At 41.7% G+C, this 14,667-nt stretch overlaps 1 protein-coding gene across 1 annotated transcript in view; it reads left to right on the top strand.

Moving 5' to 3' along the window:
- LOC133071060 (10 kDa heat shock protein, mitochondrial-like) overlaps window positions 1-14,667 on the top strand; it is a 93,324-nt gene that overhangs the window by 65,352 nt on the left and 13,305 nt on the right. The window contains exons 4-6 of the mRNA XM_061163326.1: window positions 636-692; window positions 10,665-10,745; window positions 12,897-13,154. The gene's annotated coding sequence lies outside the window, so the exon portion shown is untranslated. The remainder of the gene's footprint in view (window positions 1-635; window positions 693-10,664; window positions 10,746-12,896; window positions 13,155-14,667) is intronic.

The raw sequence follows: 14,667 nt of genomic DNA, 5'->3' as shown, positions 1-14,667 counted from the left end.
ATTCTTGCCTGGGAAATCCCATGGACAGGGTAGCCTGGCAGCTGCAATCCATGGAGTTGCAATGAGTCGGACATGACTCAGAAACTGGCTGCTGGGAGTTTTCTCTATCATGTAGTTACTGTTTTTTTGTCTTGCATTTTTAGTGTCTTATTGTTTTGTAGAAATATTTACCCTATGCGGACTTCATATTAATAATTTAAAATTTGCAAATAACTTCTCCGAGTCTGTGACACTTGTTTGCATTTTTGTTGTGTCTTTAGCATGTAAAACATTTTTAGTTTCACTGTAGTCAAGCATTTTGCTTTGTTTGATTTAAGCTTTACTATTTGCTCAATGAATTCTTGATTCTGAGATCAAACAGTTATTTTTCAAACATTTTCTTATAAAGGTTTTACTTCTCATGTTGTGATCTTCGATGCACATGACATTTATTTAATGTAAAATAAATAAATAAACAATAAAATTAAGTAGTTTATTATTTTTTTTGTCTCCATATGGAAAATCAGTTGTCCTTGTACCATTTATTGAATAGTCCATCTTTTTTCTGTTTATTTATAATAGAATAAATCTTGATATTTGATTTTGGTAATCTTTGTTATTCTTCAAAATTTTCTTATTTCTTTATGCTTCTATAGGAACAGTATGAGCTTTGGCCTGTCAATTTCGATGAAAACCTTACTGAGATTTTAATTGTAAGTACAACAAATGTATAAATCATCTTTGTGGTGGAACAGAGGCCTGTTTAAAGCTGAATCCTCTCTTCCATAAATATTTATTCAGGCTATCTTTTATGTCCTTTAAAAATGTCTTAAATGTTTTTTCCCTAAAAGTTTATTTACATTTTTATTAGAAGTATTTATAGGAGCCCTGAAGTTTTGCTTGCTATTATGAAATTATCTTAAATTTCCACTATATTTTATAATTGATAGGGTGGTTTTCTGAGAACACTAATGAATTTGTGAGTTGATCTTATAACTTGCAGAATCCTCTTATCTTTTCTAATATTTTCTCTGTAATTTTCTTGGATTTTTCTAATGATATTTTCTGCAAGTGGAGATCCATTTTATGTCTTTTAATCTATTTTAAAAATCATTTGTTTATTTTTCTTATTGCATTAGCCAGGGCTCTTGGATAATGTTGAACAGTAGGGGTGACACCAGGCCTCCTTGGCTTCCTCCAGAATTTTTTCAAGGAAATATTTCTAGCATTCTATCATAGAGAGGCCATTCAGTATAGTGGTTAAAAATGCAAGCTCTGGGGTCAAGTGAGTTTGAGATTAGACTCTTATCACTAAAGTGTTGTATTACTTGGAGTATAGGAACTTCCATACAGTTCTGCATATCGGCTGTACCTATTTATATTCCCACCAACAGTGTAGGAGGATACCCTTTTCTACATACCCTCTCCAATGTTTATTCCTTGTAGATGATGGCCATTCTACCAGAGTGATGTGATACCTCATTGTAGTTTTGATCTGCATTTCTCTAATAATTAGCAATGTTGAACATTTTTTTCATGTGCTTATTGGGCATCTGTATGTCTCTGAAGAAATATCTATTTAGGTCTTCTGCCCATTTTTTTGATTGGGTTATTTGTTTTTGGTTTGTTTTGATATTTAGCTGTATGAGCTGTTTGCATATTTTGGAAATTAATTGCTTGTCAGTCCCATTGTTTGCAAATATTTTCTCCCATTCTATAGGTTGTCTTTTTATTTTGTTCATGGTTTCCTTTGCTGTGCAAAAGTTTTAAGTTTAATTAGGTCCCACTTGTTTATTTTTTGTTTTTATTTCCATTAATCTAGGAGATGAATCTAAAAAGATATTGCTGTGATTTATGTCAAAGAGGGTTTTGCCTATGTTTCCCTCTAGGAGTTTTATAGTATCCAGTCTTACATTTAGGTCTTTAATCCATTTTGAGCTTAGTTTGTATATGGCATTATAGAATGTTCTTATTTCATTCTTTAACATGTACCTATCCAGTTTTCCTAGCACCACTTATTGAGGAGATTGTCTTTTCTCTATTGTATATTCTTGCCTCTTTTTCCATAAATTTATTGAATTTATGGGTACATGGGTTTATTTCTGCACTTTCTATGTTGTTCCATTGATCTGTATGTCTGTTTTATACCAATACCATACTGTCTTGATTACTGAAGCTTTGTAGTATAGTTTGAATTTGAGGAGCCTGATTCTTCCAACTCCATTTTTCTTTCTCAAAATTGCTTTGGTTATTTGGAGTCTGTTGTGTTTCCATACAAATTTAAAACTTTTCTGTTCTATCAAATGCCCTTGATAATTTGATAGAAATTGCACTGAATCACTGAATCTGTAGATCGCTTTAGGTAGTATAGTCATTTTAACAATATTGATTCTTCCAATCTAAGAACACGGTGCATCTTTCCATCTTTCTGTATCATCCTCAATTTATTTTATTGCATACTATAATTATTGGAGTACAAGTCTTTTGTCTCCTAGGTTGTTTGTTTGTTTGTTTATGTGATGGCAAATGGGATTGTTTCTTTAATTTCTCTTTTTGATCTTTTGTTGTTAGTGTATAGAAATGCAACAGACATTTGTCTGTAGACAAGGCAATCTTATAATGATTTATTTCTCTCTTTGTTTCTTTTCCTTACTCAGCTATTGTGATATTGATTTATCATCTGAGTTTTTTTAAATTATTTAAATCATATTTTTCAATTACACATTTTTCTTAGATTCTTTCTCCTCTTCAGTATTCCTGCTCCCATTTTACCTATTCTTGGTAATTTTTGTTCTTTATTGTCCCTTTGATGATTATAACATTACTTGTACTTTTATTAGATTAAAAAAATGTACTCTGTGTAATTTGTTTATCTCATGATCATTGTTTTGATTTCTGATTTTTATATGGTTCGATGTTATTTTTAATTTTCATTTGGTTTAGGTTTTGCTGTTTGGATGGTGTGCTTTCTTTTTTAAGATTATTAATAGCTTCTTCATGAGTTTTGTAATTTTGCTTTGCAGGGTAATCTTACACAGAAAGAGTTTTGTTTTCTTCTGATGTATTTCCTCCCTTTTCTAGAAGATTTATAATGTTTTCCTCCAGTGGATTCTGGGTCTGCTATCCAGAACTATGTTTTATGTCAACCATTTGAGATCGCTGCTCCATGGACACTGGGAATATTTTGATGCTATTACTTCAGGGAGCTTATGGCTTGGATCACCTTGATTCCTGGCTACAAGGCTGGGTCTGCATACACTGGTCTCTTTTTTCAAGTGGCTGTAGCCCCAGACAGTGGTCACAGCAGTAGTTAATTTTCCATCTCTTCTTATTAACAGGGGAGCTCAAACTCCAACTTGACTCCCAGCAGGGAGCCTAACTGAAATCTTCAGCCTTGCTTCACATTAAGCAAATTGAACTTTATTCCCTGTATAAATTCTGAATGCTCCGGCCTGCTTTGGACTGGGGATCCAGGGGCCTGTAGCTTCAGTCTGTTTCTTAGCTTGTTTTTATTCTGTTTCTCATCCACAGAGATGTTTATGGTGGATCTGAGGCCAGCTCTGTGTTTTGGAAGTTCTCTTTGAGGTTGTTATTTATCATTATTGTGACTTTGGAGCATTGCCATCTGCCTGGATTTCTCCTTCTGTTTCCTACCTGGCAGGACAAATGGTATTCCCTAAATTCTGCCTGCCATCCCCCTGTTTATAAGGTTTCTTTATGTTTCCATCAAACATAGAATAAGTGAAATGCATTACCAGGCATTTTTAGATCTTTATTCACCTGGCCTCTGTTCTCTATTTATATGGAGCTGCTTCTAATTCCCTGATTACACTTGCTTCCAGGCTTTATCTTAGGCCATTTCTCCAACTGATACATGTTCAATCTTCTGTCTGATTTGTGTTTGATCTCCCTGATCTTTCTCATCTGCCCCTAATGTCACTTCCTCCCCATTCCTCATTCCACATACATTCATTCTCCTGCCCCCACCTTATATTTGATAACACCTGTCTCCTTCCTTAAACTACTGTTTCACCAGTCTCTCCTCCAAAAGAGAAGATTCTTGTGAGTGTCTCTTCAGTCCTTCACCACTACAACTAGCATGGCAGAGACACCCAGTAAATGTTAGGAAAACAGATAAATGAAAGAAGCATAATTCTCTCTTGCACTTCATTTGTTCCTTGCTGTCCAGAGGGAGCCCTGACTTGCATGTAATGTGGAGGGAGAATCATTCCATCCACATCGCCAGCTAGCTGATGAGATCCCAGGGCTCAGCCTTGAATTCATCAAGGAAATCTGGAGCTTTGGGGAGTGATGGAGGGCGAAGAGGTGGGATTCCAGTGTGGAACTGGGAGGGTCCAGAAGAGGTGAGTCGAAATGTCCAGTGCCCTGTGATAAAGATATTCCTTCACCACTGCTTTGTGTTGCTGGAGAAAGGACACATGGATTTTCCAGGACTGCTGTGATCTGTGGCGCTGTGGTAGTTATAGAGTGTATCCCCACCTCTTGAACCTGCTGATTCTTATAGATTCACAAGTGAAACCTGGTCTAAGCTCAGAGGTCCTGGGAAAGCAAGATCACCTCCCTCCAATCTGAAGCAGACATCGTTCTGTGTATTTGGACATAGTCTTATGACATTGGCTGACGCCAGTTGGTGCTGGGACATCTGAGTTCTAGCATTGATCACTGAAGCAATTGTTGAGCCTGGCTTTCAAGGCCATCCCTCTTGGGAAGGCTTTGGCGTGCCAAAATCTCTCACCCCCTTTCCTGCACCATTTTTATATGCAATCTTGTTAAAGTCCTTGCCTTTCATGTGGAGGCCAAGATGGTGACTTCACAAAGGTCAGGAACTGGGGACGCAAAAAAAAAATTTTCCTTGAAAGCTTTAAAATGAATTATTTATAGGAATAATAAACAGTAAACTGAAAGATTCGAGACGAGGAGCCTGGTATGTAGATGAGATGAAAACTGTGATATTGGGGGATTGTTGCCAACATTTTCCCAGCACTTAAGTGGTTTTATCTTTGCATTTTCTCTACTACCCTTCATATGCTATCCCTCCTTTAGAATGAAGTTATGTGTAAATTTCTAAAATTTCCTTCTTATCAAGAGGGAGGGTTTATATGTATACTTGTAACTGATTCATGTTGTTGTATAGCAGAAACTAACAAAACTTTGTAGAGCAATTGTCCTCCAATTTAAAAAAAAAAATCCTTCTTTAGACTATGGTAATGGAACTGTGCTATCCCATTCCTTTTTTGTGAAATCCTCTGTTCTGCTGTGGGACATGAAACAGCTGTTCAGGCTAAAAGTGAAGTGAGGGGAGGGGAGGAGAGACCTCAGAAGAGCAATTCAGAATGCCCTGCAGTTGTTTTGAAGCCTATTTATGAAAGAAGCTGAGGAGTGTTTTGGGAAGAGTGTGAAGTCAGGCAGGAGAGTAGCCCACCACCGTCTTTGCCCTTCCGCTTTACCAGCCAGCTGGCCTTGGGTCAGTCACTGAATACCTGTCAGCCCACCAACTCTCAAGGTCTAAGTTTGCCCACCTATAAATGGGAGAGTTGGGTTGACTCAAGGATAGTCAGTTAAACCGCTTGGGAAAAATAAGGGAATTTAAGCAACCAGAGCAGTGGCAGGAATCCTGGCAAACAAGGAATGGTGTGTTACCAAAATGTAACCCCGATACATGGTTACCACGCAGAAAAACAGACCAGGCATTGTTAGCATTTCTAATTATTTAAAAAAGCCCCAGATCTAGATTTTTATGTGAAATATCCTAATTTCACATCTAATTAGCAACTCATTAAAAAAAATAGAACTAGCAGTGCCCTGTTGAGGTCAAACAGACACATCTGTGGGTTGAACACAGTCTGTGGACAGTCAGTTTGCAACCTCAGGGGCAAATGATCTTTGACTCCAGATACACACTCTGTCTTCAAAATCAGGAAACATGGATTGACCCAGCCCCGGATGAGCAGCCTGAGATCCTGGTAACTGTCTGCAGCATCGGCTTCCTGATGGAGACTGGGAATGCCATCTGACTCCTGTCTAGATAGCACTGTCTGCAGAAAGCTTTAACCCTAAGACATCTTGCTTCTTTGTTAATAAGGGAGATGAACCAGAGTTTAAGGGATGTTAACGGTGTGTTGGCATCAAACTGAGACTTTCTCCTGGAAGTAAATAAGAATTGAAAGGACCCTGAGCAGGGAATAACTTCCTCACAATGAAATTTGATGTCAAAATGCTGTCTCCATCTGTACCCCCAAAACTACCTTGTGAGGCTGCCTCAGTATTTAAGCGTTGTGATTGTTTAGTCACTCAGTCATGCCCGACTCTGTGAACCCATGACCTGTAGCTCACCAGGCGCCTCTGTCAATGAGATTTCTCCAGCAAAATACTGAAGTGGGTTGCCATTTCCTCCTTCAGGGATCTTGCTGACCCAGGAATCAAACTCCCATCTCCTGCATCACAGGTGGGTCCTTTACCACTGAGCCACCAGTGTTATTAATTTAATACCTTTTTGTTATTGAAGGATGTACCATTTATAAATCCCTGTTACATTCACTGGGCTCTCGTAGCAGCCAAGAGAGAAGACCTGTCCAAGGATTATTATCCCAAGTGGACATCCTAGATTCAGGAAGCTCAGAGAATGGACATAAGGCATTCCAAATCCCTCAGTTCAGAGTTTTCCAAGCTGGGTTAGAACCCGGGTCTCCTGACTCCTCTGTTCCCTCTGCTACCCTATGCTGCCCACCCGGAGTCAGTCCCCCAGCCTCCTGACAGGTGGGTTTGCACCCCAGCTCAACCCCTGAGCAGCTGCAACACATCAGGGCTTGAAGAAAGGGTGGCACGCGTGCACATTCTCATGCCTCCATGGTATCACAGGAACCCCAGATGATGCTCCAGACCCCATGAGGTGCTCAAATGAACACCCAGTCTCTTCAACTCCTTGGCTAACTCCCTAGCCCCTACTTCCCAACCTCGCTGTTTGAATTCCATTCCTATTAAAAAACAAAACAAACAAAATACACTTCTGAATCTCCGTCCATCTTGGATTTGTCCAGTACTGAAGAGAGAAGGGGCTTCCCAGGTGGCACTACTGGTAAAGAACCTGTCTGCCAATGCAGGAAACATAAGAGACTTGGGTTCGATCCCTGGGTCAGGAGGATCCCCTGGAGGAGGGCGTGGCAACCCGCTCCAGTACTCTTGCCTGGAGGATCCTGTGGACAAAGAGCCTGGTGGGCTGTGGTCCATTATGTCACAGAGAGTCTGACACGACTGAAGTGACTTAGTACACACAAAGAGAAAAAATTATTGTTACATTCAGGAATACTTGAAGTCGTGTAATTCTTTACCAAGCAGAGTCGAATTTTTGTGAGTATTGAGTGACAAAACATTCAAACCAGATAGAAAACAAATATATTAAAGCATTTGCTGAGATAGTTTGGTGGCTAATTCTGGACCTAAAAATATTCCTGTTTTTTTCCACCTGTGTTTTTTGTCCTATTTAAACACTGATTGTCAGAGTTAGTAATTAATTGTATTTTACTACGACATCTTAAAGGTCCTGGAACACAAGACTGCAGCCCTGGAAGGTTCTGATTTTCTTATTCTGCTAGAGGACTAAGGGACTGTGGGAATCAAGGAACAAGGACCACAGTGAGTGAGCTTGCAGCAGATGGTGGACTAGGTCATTGTATAAATGAAGTCACATTTTTGTAAAGAGACACATTTTGCTATCTTTCTGTTTTTTAAATTAGCTTTAAACTGCTCAGTGGCTCCCCACCGCCCCAACCACTCTACTTCCCTGCAAGTTTGGAAACCAGTGATGTTCCAGGGAGGCAGAGATCTTGTGATAAAGGACTTGCTTCAGGCTTCAGACTTGAATCCGTTTTACAGCTTGCATATAAAACTATGTAAGTTGGCCTAATGATGGAAAGGCTGATGCTGTCAAATGCTAACTGGTGTGATTAGAGGGACATTCAGATCTCTCTGAGCCTGTCTTCTCTTCCTGGTACCCAAAGGCGCAGGTCTTTCCGGCAGCAAATCGGTCTCCTCGTTAATTTCTGGGGTCGGCACACAGGTCTACTCTGCCAGGTGTCAGGCCCCGTGAGTCAGCAAAGCCAGGCCGCTGGGCCAGGCTGGTTTCTGACACCAAGAGCAGAGGCGGGGCTCCTGCACCAGTAGCCAGGGATAGCTGTGGGCACGCAGAACCATGGTGATGCCACAGCACGGAACTCCAAAAAGCACAGATATCCCAGGACCCGAAGCAGTGACAAAGGCCCAGAGATGCAGGTTGCTTCTGCTTTCCTGTTTGATCTGATGCTTACCCAACTGATGGTTTAGAGAGAGGGTATGAGAGTGGGGCTATTCCTTGTAGTTTTTAAAATCCAGTTTGCAACAGAAAAGCTAGTTTGGACCATAACATTTTGCCCTGCACAAACTTATTACAAGGTCACAATAAAGCATTTAATCATTAAAATCAGGCTAAATCCTAAAGTGTGGGTCTCCTGGTCCCCTTCAACTATTCCATTGTATAGCCTGCATCAGGAACCCAGTGGCTCAACTGTAAAGAATCTGCCTGTAATGAAGGAGACGCAGGAGACAGGTTCAATCCATGAATCAGGGTGATCCCCTGGAGGAGGAAATGGCAACCCATTCCAGTACTCTTACCTGAAAAATCCCATGGACAGAGGAGCCTGATGGATTATAGTCCATGGGGTCACAAAGAATCAGATACAACGGAGTGAGTGAACACACAACACACACACTTCCATGGTTCCCTCAACTTTAAATGATTGTGTCTAAACTTTCAGGCAATTATATGAAGTAGTTGATATCACCTTCAGAAACACTTGTTACCAACAGATTTTCATTGAGTGTTTATTATGTTCCAGGTGCAAGTCTAGGTCCTTGTGATCCATAAAAGTTTGATAACATAGATATGCCCCCTGTCCTGGGGCTTGTGATCTTGTGGGGAGAAAACATCAACCACAAAATGCTTCTCTTACAAAGTGATGAGAAGAGAGTTCAGATAGGGTCTGGAGGGAGGGCATCTGTCTGTGCGATGAGTTTGCAGACAGTCCCAGACCAAGCTCTGAAGTGGGCAAGATGCTGGCATGTTCTGGATGCTGCAAGAGGGACTGTGTGATTGGTGATGGTGACGAGAGTGATAAAAGTGTGGTTGATGAGATCAGGAGGAGCCAGAGTGACCCGGGATGTTCACATCTCCTCTCTGAGTTCTTCGTTGTCTCCTCCTGGTACCCAAAAGAGAATCCTGTGGGTCCTGGGGGAACTGAGATGAGGAAACAGAGTCAAGGAGGCATGCAGTCTTCTCTTCTTCATGGCTGCATAGCTTATAAGAGCTATAAAGTACAAAATGACCAAATGGGGATTTTTTTTTCTCTCTCATCAATATATAAACATTTATCAGCCTCTTTCCTCCTTCTCCATCCTCCACCCCCCCACTTCTCCTCCTTCTTCTTCTTCCTCTCCTCCTCTTCTTTTTCTTCTTCTTCTCTGTCTACCCATCCTACCTCCATCAGCAACTGCGTGCCAGGAATTTAATTCTAGGCTCACGATATGTGATTGAATTCTCATACTCACAGCTCCTTTTCCCCCTGAGTTCCCATTCTCACGGGTCTTGTTTTCAGTAACTGATGATGCAAGCTAAGGTGGGGAAAAGGGCTATAGACAGAATGGGACTCTTTTAGATAAGGTGTCTTACAAAGAGGATACTTCTGAGCAGAGACATGAATTCCTGAGGAAGACGTCATCAACCCTGCAGTTAAGAGAGCTTTGTAACTAGCATTATCAAAGTCGAGGGGAAACGTTGTCCTCATGGAGTAGGTTGACACGCAGTGTGTTGCGTGTGTGTATTCGTCAGATTTTTTTCCCAGACCAGCCTGCAAGGAAAGGTCAGCCGAGGTTGCATAAACAAGGGGGATTTGGCGGCTTCAGGTTCATAAAATTTTACTCAGTTTGGAGAATCATGGAGGCCGTGTTCATGAAAAGAAACACTCTAGCCAGATGGAAGTTTGAGTGTATTTGGACCATAAGGCAACGCAGCCTTTGGTGTCCACCCATCAGGAATCAGTTACACCTGGAGAGACAATTACGGCGTTTTCAGTAGAACATTCTTTTGGCTCATTCAAGAGCAGACTTCCATAAAAGAGTGAGGGAGCTTAATAAGCCCAGCAATAGCCAATAGGAATTCATGGGAAGACCAAACGCTAATGCATATTTGCCGTTGGGTCTGACGAGTGCACTCTATCCCCATAAAAGCCTGAAGATTAAGCCATACTTCAGTCTCTCCATTTTATTCTCTATTTTTTAATTCTGTTTCAAACAGAATTACTGTTGCTTGGAAAATTTAATACAGAGTAGAATTCTGCCCATGATTAGGATTAGCTGTTACAGTATAAGGTGAATGGCAAAGGACCATTTGTCATGTTGACTTTTTGGAATGTCTAGACACGAATAAAAAATTAAATGGCATAATTATTCTTTTTTTATGGTTGTCAAGTGGAGCCATCTATTCAGGATTAAATCTGACAATTCACAGATCAATTCCACCCATTTTGGGTTTCTTTATGGCTATGGCCAAGATATTTCAGAGAGTGCTATGTGATTTATTGGGTTTTATGCAATTATTATACAGAGAAGAATGATGTGTCTTTGACTTGTTCTAGAAATTGCCGGTACATCCAGCCATGCTTCTGTGCATCTATCCAGAAGGTCTTTATGGAATATCATGAATGACAGAGAGATGAGTAAGTCAAGACCTTTGTTCCCAAAATGCTTTCAGGCTACTGACCAAAAAGCATTACTCCCTCAAAGTGGAGAACTGCAAGATGGTGGCAGGGATCAGATGCTTTGGCGCTGGGGGGAAGGGCCTTAATGGAATGAGGGTGCTGGGTCTAGTTTCTTATTAACATCAGTGATGATGCTCAACCTTGGAATCGTGTGGGAAAGAAGAATGTGTGGGAATCTTGCAGGCTGAGAATGTGAGAAGTTCTCCAAGAGAAGGAAATTCTGAGCCTGCGCACAGGCAAGAGGGTGGAAGAGCAAGACTTACTCAGTGAACTGTAGGAAGCTGGCCCAGCTGAAGTCTCGTCTGCATAGGTGTTCAGACAATAAGGGTTGGGGATGGCTGGGGAGGAGTGATCAGCCCTGAGGCTCAGAAGCCTTCATGGGCAAGGTTATGAGAACCAGGTTATGAAGTCTGGGGACCACTAGAGTGAACTTAGATTTGATGCTAGTAACTATGAGGAAGCATGACCATATTTTCGATTGAAAGTATCTGGCCAGCATCTTGGAAGATTCACTGGCCTTTTATGGAATAATTGTTTTTATATGGGCAATTTTTTGCAAGGATTATCTCAGAAGAGTAAGGCCTAGAGTAAATGGTTATAGGTTATGGAGTATGGACGCCGCTTGATTCTTTGTCTGTTGGTCCTAACAGCGTGCATAGCTCTTTCATAGACTATGTTTAGATCAAGTAAATAATCTGAACATGAAACCTAGCAGATAATTTTAAAAGGAAAGAAAAAAAAAAACTTCAAAAACAAAAAGCTGTTTATTATACTTCTATGACACATGTTACCTTGGAAACACGGCCGTGGTCTGATATGATTTCTTGTTTGGTCTGGAATGCTTTCCATTTTGCATTCTCACAGTGCCTGCCCCAGTGCCTGGAGCAGAGAAAGATACTCAGTTAAAGATGCAAAACGTTGGTTTGCTAATGACTGGAACCAAGCTGTGGGAGACCCGTTTGAAAATTCTGTGACTCCCATGTGTGTTGAAGTGGGGAACACCAGTGACAATAGCAGGTCACTCACAGCACTAGAGCAACAGCTTGATAGTTACATCTTCCTGGGGACCTCGTGGAAGCTGTAGCACGGGGTCAGGCTCTCCACGTCATCTGCTCACTGGTCAGTATTACTACCCCCTGTACAGAGAGGAGTGCTGAGGTCAACTGAGTCCACGCTCAAGATCATACGGATGAAGAATAGAAAAGCAGGACATGATTTGCGGGTCTACTTCACAACGATGTCTATGACTTTTCTTTCCTATTGCTATTTCCAAATATTTCCAGGTGTTTCTTGTGAAGGAGGAAGCACATTTGTTCCCCTGGCCCCAGAGGAGAGAAAGCAGACCTGGGGGCTCCCCTGCTGGGACAGTGAAGGGCTTGGCAGGACTTTGTGACTGCCATGGCTCCCAGAAAACAGAACTGCCTTTTCTGCAAGACTGTGCCCACCCTGTCCCTGGAGATGAGACACTGCTGTGAAAAGTAGATAACCATCTCTCAGGGGATCTGTAGAATAATTTCTACTCCGGTTGGCAGAACAAAATATATTTACTTCTATCTTTACAATCTTGAGATGTTCTTTGGATAGTAACGGCCATTCCTGACATCTGGATAATATTTCACATTAGACAAAAACACTTACATGGAGCATCTTATTTAATCTCAAATGGCCTCCTTTTTGGGAAGAGGTAGCTGCTGCTCAGAGAAACAGCAGGACTTGTCCAAGGATATGTGGAGTGAATGAAAGATGCAGAAGACAGACCTGGATCAAATAATTCCAAGATCAGAGCTCCTTCCTATCTGCACATTGTCTATACAATGCAGTGAATATCCAGGTCTGTGGGGAAGGATCTTATACTGTAGATCTGGGGAGTCCCTTCCCACCATGGGTCACATGCTGAGGCTATTTCTGAGACAATCCTCCCTTTTTCATGGCTCAATATCCCCAAGGCCTGCACCCTGCTCCGGGAACAAAGCCTCCTTCAAGGTCTCCTTTAATCATCCTTGTCAGTGTAATAGGTTGCTTCCTGTCCAGCTGCCCCATTTCCATAGGTAATTTATACATCCAGAGATGCTAGAGTGTGGATTCTTACTCCCATTATTTCATGTCTAGGTTCTCCTTCCTCCCATGTGAATCCAGGACACAAGTCTAAGTCCAGACTTCACAGCCCAGAGGGGCCACCCCCTGCTCAGCCAGGAGCACGCTGACTCCCGACTGTGGAAAGTTTGCTGAGTCTAAGTGCAAGCAGATGTCTCCAGCTGCTGGATCATACAGTCATATGAAACCAATCACCCGCTATGCACAAACATGCATCATCAGGCCAAAGTCTGAAGATGCAACCGACTCATCTTGCTTCCCATAAGACAGTGGGTGAGTAGGAGTGTGGGGTGTGGGGAGGCTGGTCAAGGCAATTCTTCTAAGGGCAAAGTGTGTAAGGTTCAAAGTCATCCATGCATGCTAGGTCACTTCAGTCATGTCTGACTCTTTGTGACCCCATGGACTGTAGCCTACCAGGTTCCTCTGTCCATGGGATTCTCCAGGCAAGAATACTGGAGTGGGTTGCCATGCCCTCCTCCAAGGGATCTTCCCAACCCAGGGACCAAACCCACATCTCTTATGTCTCTTACATTGGCAGGTGGGTTCTTTACCACTAGTTCCACCTGGGGAGTCCTTCAAAAGCATAAGGATGGTGAAATTGGGCCAGAGGATGTGCTGTTCAAAGTTATAACAGACACTCAGACTCATCCTGTGATACCATCTGAGCACTTTGCATACTGTACTCTTGGGATAACAAAGGTTTTGGGGTGGGGGGATGACTTCCTCATGATCTTATTGCAATCTAGTGGCCCAGACAGAGCTCTATCAAAGATCAAAACATCCAGTCCAGTACTCTTTTCATCACTAAGGTTGCCTGTGCCCTTGACTTCCTGGTGGGCTTCTCCACGTGAAGTCTCTTTTGTTTTGAATCCTGTTAGCTTTTGGGGTGACTTTTCCTAGCGAAGTAAACTTTTCTAAAGAATGATGATAATTAATGCCAGTTAATGAGGGTTAATATTAGCTTAGGTTAGATGTTCTATGTAGTGTGTTATACATAAAAATGTTCAAATGCCATGAAGTAGGCTTTTCCCTCTTCTATTTTGAAAAAGAGGAAATTGATACTCAGGAACAGAAAGCTGCTCAAAGTCACAGAGCCTTTGTAGGTGATACAGTCTAGATTCCTATCAAGATGAGCCCCAAAGTCTTTCTTTAAAGGAATTGTCAACTGAAAAATTATTCACAACCTAAAAGGTGAGAGTCGTGTTTTATTTGGTGGGAATTTTTAGGACCTCAAGCCCGAGAGGCAGCATCTCAAGTAACCCTGAGAGAACTGCTCCAAGGAGGTGAGGGGGAAGCGACCATGTATAGGAGTTTTGCAACAAAGGGTAGGGAGTCAGAAGCATAAAAAGATGATTGCAAACTAAAGAAAACCAGATACCTTAAGTTAAGGAATTTAGCCCTTTTCTATGTGTGGGAAGATGCAAGAGTCTGGGATCACTAAATTCATTCCTTTGATATGAATCTCAAATATTCATTTGAGATAGGCCCTCAGCTATCTGGGGCCAGTATCTTGGGTTTTCACATCCCGGGTTTCTTCAGTGGTTACCACAGGGAGCGGCTGCAGTCTGATGGCTGCTAGATGGCAGATATTCTTTCCTTCCTGAGTTCCCTCAGGCCTGATCAGCTCACCACCCACGGTGGCTGCAATCACTGATGACTATGCCATCCTTGTTTACTGATACGGCAGGAACTTTTCCATTTCTAAGAATCAGTATATCACACTGAGGCATTCAGTTGATCAGCCCTGAAAGATGGCTGGGTAATCAATATTTATACAGTTGAAGGG

Source organism: Dama dama, chromosome 16, assembly GCF_033118175.1.
Source record: "Dama dama isolate Ldn47 chromosome 16, ASM3311817v1, whole genome shotgun sequence".
NCBI lineage: Eukaryota > Metazoa > Chordata > Mammalia > Artiodactyla > Cervidae > Dama > Dama dama.
Note: the sequence above shows the minus strand (reverse complement) of the source record. Positions and strands in the feature narration are given on the sequence as shown.